This window comes from Panthera uncia, chromosome B4, assembly GCF_023721935.1.
Source record: "Panthera uncia isolate 11264 chromosome B4, Puncia_PCG_1.0, whole genome shotgun sequence".
NCBI lineage: Eukaryota > Metazoa > Chordata > Mammalia > Carnivora > Felidae > Panthera > Panthera uncia.
In genome coordinates, this window is record NC_064809.1 from 40906203 (window position 1) to 40918845 (window position 12643).

The 12643-nt window shown below is 37.1% G+C and overlaps 1 pseudogene; it reads right to left on the bottom strand.

The window, feature by feature from the left end:
* Positions 1–473: 473 nt before the first annotated feature.
* On the bottom strand, positions 474–1164 carry LOC125918807 (AN1-type zinc finger protein 6-like; annotated as a pseudogene).
* Between the last annotated feature and the right edge of the window lie 11479 nt (positions 1165–12643).

A 12643-nucleotide genomic window follows, 5' to 3' on the forward strand; every position in this document is an offset into this window, starting at 1 on the left:
TGTATAACCTTTGTTAATGAAATAACAGAAGCGGCCATAATGATTAAAATATGCTCAGTTACTGGTAGTGAGTTGTGCCCTAATGGGCATCATCAAAAGAGAAATATGCTGCAGAGAAAAGTTGTATATACACACACAGGAAGAAAAATAAACTGCAAGATCAATGCATGCATGCTTAATAATGGGAAAACCACAGCCCTCTGCAAGTTCTCCACCTTTGTTATAAAAGCCCTCTGCACTCTACTAAAATTAAAGTGCTCTTAAAAAGGTAATACTTGTAAAGTTTACTTAAGTCTTTTCAGCCACAGGAACTGCAGTGGAAATAAATGTTCAGTCATTTCCAAAACAAAACCAAAAATCTATTCTTCTGATGACATGCATGATTAAAAGGTCTATGCAACGTACACCGCTCTACATTCCCAAGGACTAGGAAAAAAAGACGTCAAGTCAACTTTTAGTGTGCAGATGGTCAAAGGAGTTTGTATTCCGGCAGGGGTTCAAATCTCCTGGATCTTTTCGCCAACAGCTACTGGGTTTTCTTTTCTGAGTTTCTCCGTGGCATCAGCTTTGTAATTGTGTGAGCAATTGTGCACGTCTGAGTAACGGTGTACATCACAATAAACATGTCCACACTGGCATTCAAACCCAGTAAGCCCTACTTTCTTCCTGCACATAAACAGCGGTTCTTTTTCTGTTTTGGTTTTTCAAGAGACTTGCTTTGCTCTTCAGATGGCTGCTGTGCCATATCTGATACTGAAGCTTGCAGGTCTTCCCCTTCAGGCATTGCTTTGTCCACAGGTATACTGTTCACTTGGGAAGATGTTACAGATTCTGATATGAGTGGCTGATTTGATACAGGTCTTGGCTACATGGATGCAGATATGGAGTCCAGTGGTGACTGCGCATCGGGGATGGAGCCGTCTGCGTCCTGGACTGAAGAAGACTCAGACATACTACCGACAGAAGCTGCAGGTGGGCTGGTTCTACCATTACTGCTATTCTGCCTTTGAAGATGTTCTTTATATCATACTGAACACATGCCATTTGTAGAGAGTTTCCATAAAATCCGCAGCCAGTAGAACAAAGCATAGGCACTTGGCTGTGATTGGTTTCTTGAGCCATGTTTCTCTGGTGCACACCCACAAAACCTGCACAATTTTCTGTTTCCCCAACAGTTTATTTTTGCTTTTATTTCCCTTGCCCCAGGAGACATATCTAGAAAAATGTTGCTATGGCAATAGAGATTACTGCCTGTGCTCTTTTTTAGGTTTCACGTCTCACATTTAGGTCTCTAATCCATTTTGAGTTTTTTTGTGTGTATGATGAAAGACAGCAGTCCAGTTTCATTCTTTTGCATGTGGCTGTCCAGTTTTCCAGAAACCATTTGTTGAAGAGACTGTCTTTTTCCCATTGGATATTCATTCCTCCTTTGTCAGAGATTAATTGACCATATAATTGTGGGTTTATTTCTGGGTTTTCTGTTCTATTCTATTGATCTATGTGTCTATTTTTATACCAGTACCATACTGTTTTAATTACTACTGCTCTGTAATATAACTTGACATCTGGAATTGTAATATCTACAGTTTTGTTTTTCTTTTTCAAGATTGCTTTGGCTATTTGGGATCTTTTGTGGTTTCATACAAATTTTAGGATTGTTTGTTCTTGTTCTGTGACAAATGCTGTTGGTATTTTGATAGGGATGGCATTAAATCTGTAGATTGCTTTGTGTAATGTACACATTTTTAACAGTAACTGTTTTTCCAACCCATGAGCATGGACCGTTTTTCCATTTCTTTGTGTCATCTTGAATTTCTTTCCTCAGTGTTTTCAGAGTACAGGTCCTTTCAGACTTTTCAGAGTACAGGTCCTTTACCCCTTTGGTTAAGTTTATTCACAGATATTTTATTATTTTTGGTGCAGTTGTAAATGGGATTATTTTCTTAATTTCTCTTTCTGTTGCTTCATTATTAAAGTATAGGAATGCAACACATTTCTGTGCATTGATTTTGTATCCTGAGACTTTACTGAATTCATTGATGAGTTCTAGTAGTTTTTTGATGGAATCTTCAGGGTTTTCTATATATAGTGCCATGTTATCTGCAAATAGTGAGAGTTATACTTCTTCCTTACCAGTCTGGATAACTTTTATTTCTTTATGTTGTGTAATTGCTGTCTAGGACTTCCAGTACTATGTTGAATAGAAGTGGTGAGAATGGACATCCTTATCTTGTTCCTGACTTTAGGGGAAAAACTCTCAGTTTTTTACCATTGAGTATGATATTGGCAGTGAGTTTTTCATATAAGGCCTTTACTATCTTGAAGAATGTTCCCTCTAGACCCACCTTACAGAGGGTTTTTTATCATGAATGGATGTCATATTTTGTCAAAGGCTTTTCATGCATCTACTGAAATGATCACATGAGTTTTATCCTTTGTCTTATTGATGTGATGTATCATGTTAATGGTTTTACAAATATTGAACCATGCTTGAATCCTGGGAATAAATCCCACTTGATCGTGGTGTATGATTTTTTAAATGTATTGTTGGATTCGGTTTGCTAATATTTTGTTGAGGAGTTTTGTACCTATATTCATGAGAGATATTGACCTGTAGTTCTTTTTGTGTGTGTGTGTGTGTGTGCTATCTTTATCTGATTTTGATATTGGGGTGATACGAGCCTCATAGAATGAATTTGGAAGTTTTCCTTCCTTTTGTATTTTTTGGAATAGTTTGAGAAGAATAAGTATTAACTGTTCTTTAAATGTTTGGCAAAATTCACCTGTGAAGCCCTCTGGTTCTAGACTTGTTTTTTGGGAGTTTTTGATTACTGATTCAATTTCATTGTTGGTTATTGGTCTGTTTAAACTTTCTATTTCTTCCTGCTTTAGTGTTGATAGGTTATATGTTTCTAGGAAGTGACTTTAATTTTCTTTAGGTGTTTTTTGATGAACAAATCGCTTAATTTTAATTTAACCAAATTTATCTATCTTTTCTTTCTTTTTGTACTCAAACTAAGAAATCTTTCCCTACCCCCATGTTTAATAGCTATTCAGCAACTGTTTCTACTAAGCATTTTAAAGTTTAATTTTGAGAGGTGGTTTACTAAATCCATATGGAGATGGTAGCTGTTTATTATGTGAGGTAGGAATCTAATATAATTTTTTTCCATTTGGGTCATAAGTTTCCACCTCCATTTATGTAATTGATCTTGCTTCTTTGACATGTCTTCCTTTGACATGCTTCCTTGCTTTTTTGACATGCCTTCTTTGTCATACCCTAACTCCACTTATGCCTTTGTCTGCTTTATTTATTTGAAGTTTTTTTAATGTTTATTTATTTTTGAAAGAGAGACAGAGTGTGAGTGGGGGAGGGGCAGAGAGAGAGAGAGAAAGAGAGAGAGAGAGAGAGAGAGAGAGAGAGAGAGAATCTGAAGCAGGCTCCAGGCTCTGAGCTGTCAGCACAGAGCCTGAGGCGGGGCTCAAGCTCACAAACTGCAAGATCATGACCCAAGCCGAAGTCGGACGCTCAACGACTGAGCCACCCAGGCACTCCTGCCTTTGTCTGTTTTTAAATTTTTTATTTACTTTATTAAAATTTTTATTATTGTCTTTGTTCCAGCTGCTATAATAAAATACCATAGACTGGGTGGCTTAAACAACACACATTTATTTCTCACAGTTCTGGAGGCTGGAAGTCCAAGATCAAGGTTCTGGCAGATTTGGTGTCTGGTGGCATTTTCTTCCTGGTTTGCAGATGGCTACCTTATTGCTATATCTTTATGTGGCAGAGAGAGAGAGAGAGAGAGAGCGAGAGAGAGCGAGAGAGAGCAAGCTCTCTAGTTTCATTTTAATGTCACTAATCCCATCACAGGACTTTACCTTCATGAGCTAATCTAAATGTGATTATTTTCCAAAGGCCCCACTTCCAAATACCATCATACTGGGCAATAGGACTTCAATGTATGAATTTGGAGTGGGGGACACAAACGTTCTATTGGTCAAACTATCCTATTGCTAGAACCATGCTGTTTTATTAATATTAAAGTTCACAATAAGGCTTGATATTTAATAGAGCAAGCTCCCCTGTCCCTGATCCTGTTTCTTTTCTTTTTTAAAAAATAATTTAAAAAAATCTTTATTTTTGAGAGAGAGAGAGAACGAGAGCGAGTATGAGCAAGGGAGAGAGGGGCAAAGAGAGAGGGGGACAGAGGATCCAAAGTGGGTTCTGTGCTGACAGCAGAGAGACCAACATGGGACTCAAACTCACATACCATGAGATCATGACCTGAGCCAAAGTTGGATGCTCAACCAACTGAGCCACCCAGGCGCCCCTGTTTTATTGTTTTCTTGTTCCTTTCTTCCTCTTGCTGCCTTCCTTTGTAAATTGATTTTCCATAGTGGTGTGCTTTGACTCTTTTATCTTTATCTTTTGTGAATCTACTGTAGGTTTTCTCTTTGTGGTTACAATGAAGCTTACATAAAACACCTTATAAATAAAACAGTCTATTTTATACTAACTGTTTAACTTCTATCTCATACAAAAACTATTGTTTCACATTTCCCCCTTTATGTTTCTGATGCCACAACTTACATTATTTCATATTGAGTATCCATTAATAAATTATTTTAGCTATGGTTATTTTTAATACTTGTATCATTTAACCTTTATACTAGAGTTAAGTAATTAATACATCACCGTTTATGGTGTTAGAGTATTCTAAATCTGACTATATGCTTTACTAGTGTGTTCTATATTTTCATATGTTCTCATGTTACTAATTAGTCTTTTCATTTCAGCTTTAAGAACTCATTTCAGAATTTTCTGTAATGCAGGTCTAGTGGTAATGAATTTTCTTAGCTTTTATTTGTTAGCAAAGTCTTTATCTTTCCATCGTTTCTGAATGGCAACATGCTGGGTAAGGTTTTCTTAATTGGAAGTATTTTATTTTTAGCACTTTGAATCTCTCCTGGCTTGCAAGGTCTCTGCTGAGGAATCCAGTGATTGTCTTATGTGGGTTTCCTTGTATTGAAAAAAATTTTTTTTCTCTTGCTGCTTTTAAAATTCTCTTCTTATGTTTGATTTTAGGCAGTTTTATAATAGTTTGTCTTGGATGAGCTAATTTTGGATTGAACTTTTGCAATGATCTAATAGATTTATGAACTTGGATATCTATATTTCTTTGCCACTTTGGGAAATTCTCAGGCATTATTTCTTTAAATAAGCTTTCTGCCCCGTTCTCTCTCCCTTCTCCTTCTGTGGCTCTGTTGATTAGTTCATAGTTTTTTTTTTTTTTAATTTTTTCAATTTATTTAAATCCAAGTTAATTAACATATTGTGTAATAATGATTTCAGGAATAGAATTTAGTGATTCATCACTTACACATAACATCCAATGCTCATCCCAACAAGTGCCCTCCTTAATGCCCATTGTCCATTTAGCCCTTCCCCCCACCAAACACCCCGCCAGCAACCCTCAGTTTGTTTTCTGTATTAAGAGTCTCTTATGGTTTGTCTCCCTCTCTGCTTTTATCTTATTTTGCTTCCCCTCCCTATGTTCATCTGTTTTGTTTCTTAAATTCCATATATGAGTGAAATCATATGATATTTGTCTTTCTCTGACTTATTTCGCTCAGCATTATTTCCATACACATTCTCTATTTCCATACACATTGTTGCAAATGGTAAGATTTCATTCTTTTTGATTGTTGACTAATATTCCATTATGTGTGTGGGATATTACTCAATGTATGTATATATATATATGCACACACATATACACATAATGGAATATTACTCAATGTATGTATACACACACACATACACACACACACACACACACACACACACACCACATCTTCTTTATCCATTCATCAGTTGAAGGACATTTGGGCTCTTTCCAATCTTTGGCTGTTGTCGCAGGTGCTGTTATAAACATTGGGGTGCATGTGCCCTTTGAATCAGCATTTTTGTACCCTTGGATAAATACCTAGTGGTGCAGTTCCTGGGTCATAGGGTAGTTCTATGTTTAATTTTTTGAGGAAACTCCATACTGTTTTCCAGAGTGGCTGCACCAGTTTGCATTCCCATCAGCAGTGTAAAAGGATTCCTCTTCCTCTGCATCCTCCCCAACATCTGTTGTTGCCTGAGTTGTTCATTTTAGTCATTCTGACCAGTGTAAGGTGGTATCTCATCGTGGTTTTGATTTGTATTTCCCTGATGATGAGTGATGTTGGGCATCTTTTCATGTGTCTGTTAGCCATCTGGATGTCTTTTTTTGGAAAAGAGTCTATTCATGTCTTTTGCCCATTTCTTCACTGGGTTATTTGTTTTTTGGGTGTTGAGTTTGATAAGTTCTTTATAGATTTTGGATACTAACCCTTTATCTGATATGTCATTTGCAAATATCTTCCATTCCATCAGTTGCCTTTTAGTTTTGCTGATTGTTTCCTTTGCTGTGCAGAAGCTTTTTATTTTGATGAGGTCCCAATAATTCGTGTTTGCTTTTGTTTCCCTTGTCTCTGGAGACCTGTCAAGTAAGAAGTTGCTGCAGCCGAGGTCAAAGAGGTTGTTTTCTGTTTTCTCCTCTGCATTTTGATGGCTTCCTGTCTTACATTTAGGTCTTTCATCCATTTTGAGTTTATTTTTAAATTTTTCTTTTAATATTTATTTATTTTTTAGAGAGAGAAAGATTGTGAGTGCAGGAGAGGCAGTGAGAGAGAGAGACACAGAATCTGAAGCAGGTTCTAGGTTCTGAGCTGTCAGCACAGACCCCGACATGGGGCTTGAACCCATGAACTGTGAGATCATAACCTAAGCCAAAGTCAGACACTTAACCTACTGAGCCACCCAGGAGCCCTATTTTGAGTTTATTTTTTGTGTGTGGTGTAAGGAAGTGGTCCAGGTTCATTCTTCTGCATGTCACCATCCAGTTTTTTCCAGCACCATTTGCTGAAGAGACTTTTTTCCATTAGATATTCTTTCCTGCTTTGTCAAAGTTTAGTTGGCCATATGTTTGTGGGCCTCTATTCCGTTCCATTGATCTGAGTGTATGTTTTTGTGTTAGTACCATACTGTCTTGATGATTACAGCTTTGTAATACAGCTTGAAGCCCAGAATTGTGATGTCTCCAGCTTTGGTTTTATTTTTCTGGATTGCTTTACCTATTCGGGGTCTTTTCTGGTTCCATACAAATTTCAGGATTGTTTGTTCTAGCTCTGTGAAGAATGCTGGTGTTATTTTAAATAGGGATTGCATTGAATATGTATATTGCTTTGGGTATTATTGACATTTTAACAATATTTGTCCTTCCAATCCGTGAGCATGGAATGTTTTCCCATTTTTTTGTGTCTTCTCAATTTCTTTCATAAGCTTTCTATAGTTTTCAGTGTATAGATTTTTCTCCTCTTTGGTTATGTTTATTCCTAGGTATTTTATGATTTTTGATGCAATTGTAAATGGGATTGATTCCTTGATTTCTGTTTCTGCTGCTTCATTATTGGTGTATAGAAATGCAACCTATTTCTGTACATTGATGTTGTATCCTGCAACTTTACTGCATTCATGGATCAGTTCTATCAGTTTTGTGGTGGAACCTTTTGGGTTTTCCACATAGAGTAACATGTCATTTGCAAAGAGTGAAAGTTTGACTTCCTCCTTATTGATTTGGACGAATTTCATTTCATTTTGTTGTCTGATTGCTGAGGCTAGGACTTCCAACACTATGTTGAATAACAGTGGTGAGTGTGGACATCCTTGTCATGTTCCTGATCTTAGGGGGAAAGCTCTCAGTTTTTCCCCATTGAGGATGATATTAGCAGTTGGTCTTTCGTGTATGGCCTTTATGATCTTGAGGTATGTTCCTTCTGTCCCCACTTTCTTGAGTGTTTTTATCAAGAAATGATGCTATATTTTGCCAATTGCTTTTTCTGCCTCTATTGAGAGGATCATGTGGTTCTTATCCTCTCTTTTATTAATGTGATGCATCACATTGATTGATTCTGTGGATACTGAACCAGCCCTGCATCCCAGGAATAAATCCCACTTGGTTGTGGTGAATAATTCTTTTAATGTATTGTTGGATCCAGTTGGCTAGTATCTTGTTGAGGATTTTTGCATCCATGTTCATCAGCACAATTGGTCTGTAGTTCTCCTTTTTAGTGGGGTTTTTGGTTTTGGAATCAAGGTAATGCTGGCCTCGTAGAATGAGTTTGGGAGTTTTCCTTCCATTTCTATTTTTTGGAACAGCTTCAAAAGAATATGTGTTAACTCTTCATTAAATGTTTTGTAGAATTACCCTGGAAAGCCATCTGGCTCTGGACTCTTGGGAGGTTTTAGATTACTGATTCAATTTCTTTATTGGTTATGGGTCCATTCAAATGTTCTATTTCTTTGTGTTTTAATTTCAGTGGTTTATTTTTCTAGGAAATTGTCCATTTTTTCCAGATTGCCCAATTTGTTGGCATGTTATTGCTCATAATATTATCTTACTATTGTTTGTATTTCTGTGGTATTGGTTGTGATCTCTCCTCTTTTATTCGTGATTTTATTTATTTGGGCCATTTACTTTTTCTTTTTGATCACACTGGCTAGGGGTTTATCAATTTTGTCAATTCTTTCAAAGAACCAGCTTTTTGGTTTCATTGATCTGTTCTACTGTTTGTTTTTTGTTGTTGTTGTTTTTTTTGATAGCATTGATTTCTGCTCTAATCTTTATTATTTCCTGTCTTCTGCTGGTGTTGGGTTTTATTTGCTATTCTTTTTCTAGCTCTTTTAGGTGTTAGGTTATGTTGTGTAATTGAGACCTTTCTTCCTTTGTTAGGAAGGCCTGGATTGCTATATACTGTTGTCTTATGACCACCTTTGTGGCATCCGAAAGGTTTTGGATGGTTTTGTTTTCATTTTCATTGGCTTCCATGTACTTTTAAATTTCCTCTTTAATTCCTTGGTTAACCCATTTACTCTTTAGTAGAATTTTCTTTAATCTCCAAGTATTTCTGTTCTTTCTAATTTTTTTCTTGTGGTTGATTTGGGGTTTCATAGTGTTGTGGTCTGAAAATATGCAAGGTATGATCTTGATTTTTTTGTACTAGTTGAGGGCTGATTTGTGACCCAGTTTGTGATCTATTCTGAAGAATGCTTCATGTACACTCGAGAAACATGTGTATTCTGCTTCTTTAGGATGAAATGTTCTGAATATATGTTCTGTTAAGTTCATCCAAGCCAGTGTATCATTCAAAGCCATTGTTTCCCTGTTGATTTTCTATTTACATGATCTGTCCATTTCTATAAGTGGGGTGTTGAAGTCCTCTACTATTACAGTATTATTATCAATGGGTTTCTTTATGTTTGTGGTTAATTGATTTATATATTTGGGTGCATGTTGGGGGCATAAATATTTACATTTGTTAGATCTTCTCAGTTGATAGGCCTCTTAATTATGATATAATGCCCTTCTTTATCTCTTGTTACAGTCTTTATTTTAGTATAAGAATGGCTACTCAGTTTTCTTTTGATGATCATTACCGTGAAAGATGGTTCTGTTTCCTTACTTTCAATCTGCAGGTGTCTTTAGGTCTAAAATGAGTCTCTTGTAAGCAGTATATAGATGGGTCTTGTTTTCTTATCCATTCTTATACCCAATGTCTTTTGATTGCAGCATTTAGTCCATTTACATTTAGGGTGAGTACTGAAGGTATGAATTTGTGCCATTGTATTGGTGTTTCTGGTGATGTTCTCTGGTCCTTTCTAGTCTTTGTTGCTTTTGCTCTTTTTTGGTTTATCTTTTCTCCACCCAAAGAGTCCCCCTTAAAATTTCTTGCAGGTCTGGTTTAGTGGTCATGAACTCCTTTAGTTTTTGTTTGTCTGGGAAACTCTTTATCTCTCCTTCTATTTTGAATGACAGCCTTGTTGGGTAAAGAATTCTTGGCTGTATAGTTTACCAATTCAGAACATTGAATACATCCTGCCACTCCTTTCTGGCCTGCCACGTTTCTGTGGATAAGTCTGCCATGAATCTGGTATGTCTTCCCTTATAGGTTAAGGACTTTTTTTCCCTTGCTGCTTTCATAATTCTTTCCTTGTCTTTCCTTTGTGAATTTGACTATGATATGCCTTGGTGATGGTCGTTTTTTATTTTTTTTTTTAATATAATGGGAGTTCTCTGTGCTTCTTGGATTTTGATGTCTGTGTCCTTCCCCAGATTAGGAAAGTTTTCTGCTATAATTTGCTTACATAAACCTTCTGCCCCTTTTTCATCTTCTGGGACTCTTATTATTTGGATGTTATTCCTTTTAATAAGTAACTGAAATTCTCTAAGTCTTGTATTGTGATATTTTGCCTTTGTTTTCCTCTTTTTTTTTTTGCTTCATTTTTCTCCACAATTTTATCTTCTGTATTGCTCATTTGCTGCTCTGCTTCATCCATCCTTGCCATCGTGGCATCCATTCGAGATTGCATCTTGGTTATAGCATTTTTAACTTCAGCCTGACTAGATTTTATTTATTTTATCTCTGAAGGAAGGGATTATCTTGTGTCTTCTATGCTTTTTTCAACCCTAGCTAGTATTCTTGTTGTTATGGTTTTAAATTCTTGTTCCAACATGTTACTTATATCTGTGTTGATTAAATCCCAGCTGTCATTTTTTCCCGTTCTTTCCTTTGGGGTGAATTCCTTCATTTTGTCATTTTGGAGGAAGAAAAAAATTAATATAAAAATGAAAAATAAAACAAAGAATCAAATAAAGGAAGCTATATCCTGAGTATGTTTTCGCCTGCTTGTTGAAAGACACTTGATAGGATAGAGAAAAAAGGGAAATGAAAGAAAAAAAAGGTAAGAGAAAATTTAAAAATAAAAAGAAATTATATAATAGAATAGAATAAAATAAAATAAAATACAAAATTTAAAAAAATATAAAAATAAAGTAAAAAAAAATAAAATTTTCTATATCCAACAAAGAGAAAGAAAAGAAAGAAAGAAAAAAAAAACAATTTAAATAAAAAAGAGAAGCAAAGAAAATGACTAAATAAATGAGCCAGGAAACAGAATGAAACCTGAATGAAGTTATATCCAGTTTCCCCTAGAATTGAAACTGTGAAGCACTCTTTAGTCCATACACTAAGTAGGTGGAGTGACTTGTGCTGGTCTTCTGGGGGATGTGCTTGCAGGGCCTAGTTTGGTGGGGTTTGGTGTAACAGCTCCATTCTCCATTAGATAGCACTGATTAGCTTACTGTGGTGGATCAGTGTGCGCACATGCATGTGTGTGCATGGGAGTGGTGGAAATGGCTTCACCCAGCTCCCTAGTCTCTGGCGCTGGAACTTCGTGCTGTCACTGACCCATGATCAAGCACCTCTTCTTTGTTTCAGGCCTCTTATACTCCCTGCCTCTACCCTGTCCATGTCCAAGTTGTCCCCTTGCCAGATGGCACCTCCCTCCAGAGTTTTTTTCTCAGCTGGGGTTGTGTTTCAAAACCCCACAATTAAGAGACCCCTGCAGCTTGGATCTGCACCAACTCTCTGGGGGAGGGTCTCGCCGAGCAATGGCTGGGTGCTGGCTTGCCCCAGAAAATGTTCATGTTATTGTGCAGTGGCAGATTTCAGAGATTATGGCAAATCACAACACACATCCGGCGCCAGGTTTTGCCACACCATGGCATGTTTGTACGGGGACAAATACCAGCAATCATGTCTGCTCTCCAGGATCCAATGTGTGGCTTGTGGGGAGGCCACATGGTCTCTTCCAAATGCACTCCAAGGGAACCATTTCTCCCTGTGTGGCACGTGGACCCCTCAGACTGCGTTGCCTGCTTCTGGGGATTCACTGTACTTCCTCACCAGAGCACCACCAGGCACTGAGCTCCAAAACTTCAGACTCTGTGATCCACCATTTATAGAATCCTGGTGGTATTGAAACCCTCTCTTTTCTCCCTGTCAATGGTTTTGGGTAACAGATTTCTTGTTCAGTCCCTTGTGAGTACTTTCACTCTCTCTCTCTCTCTCTAGCTACTTTCAGGGAGAGTGCTTTTCTTGCATGATCCCAATGTGCAGCACTCTCCCCCTTTCTCTTTCTCTCTCTGACCTCTCTCTGCAAAAACAGCTCCCTACTCTCTGCGTCTTTTCTTTTCTCCAATTCACCTCTTTGCACCATGTACCTGCTGAGTTCTGTAGCTCAAGTTATGCAGATTGTTGCATTAATCCTCAGATCAATTTCCTAGGTGTTCAAAATGGTTTGGTGCTGATCTACCTGTGTTTCAGGGATGAGACAGGCTCAGGGTCTCCATGCTGCTCCACCATGTTAACTCTTCTCTAGTTTCTTTTGATGGTGTCCTGTAAGTCTGATAGGCTTTTCTTCACTCCTTTTTATTCCTTTTTCTTTTGCTCATCTTGATTAGATAATTTCAATTGATCTGTCTTTTAGCTCACTGAATCTTTCTTCTGTTTTGTTAAGACTGCTATTCAAGCTCTTTATTGATTTCTTCATTTCAGTTATTGTATTCTTCAGCTCCAAAGTTTCTGTTTGGTTCTTTTTAATGTTTTCTATCTCTTTGTTGAAATTCTCATTTTGTTTGTGTATTATTTTCCTGATACGGTTATATTGTTTATATGTGTTTTCTTGTAGTTCTCTGAGCATCTTTAGAACATT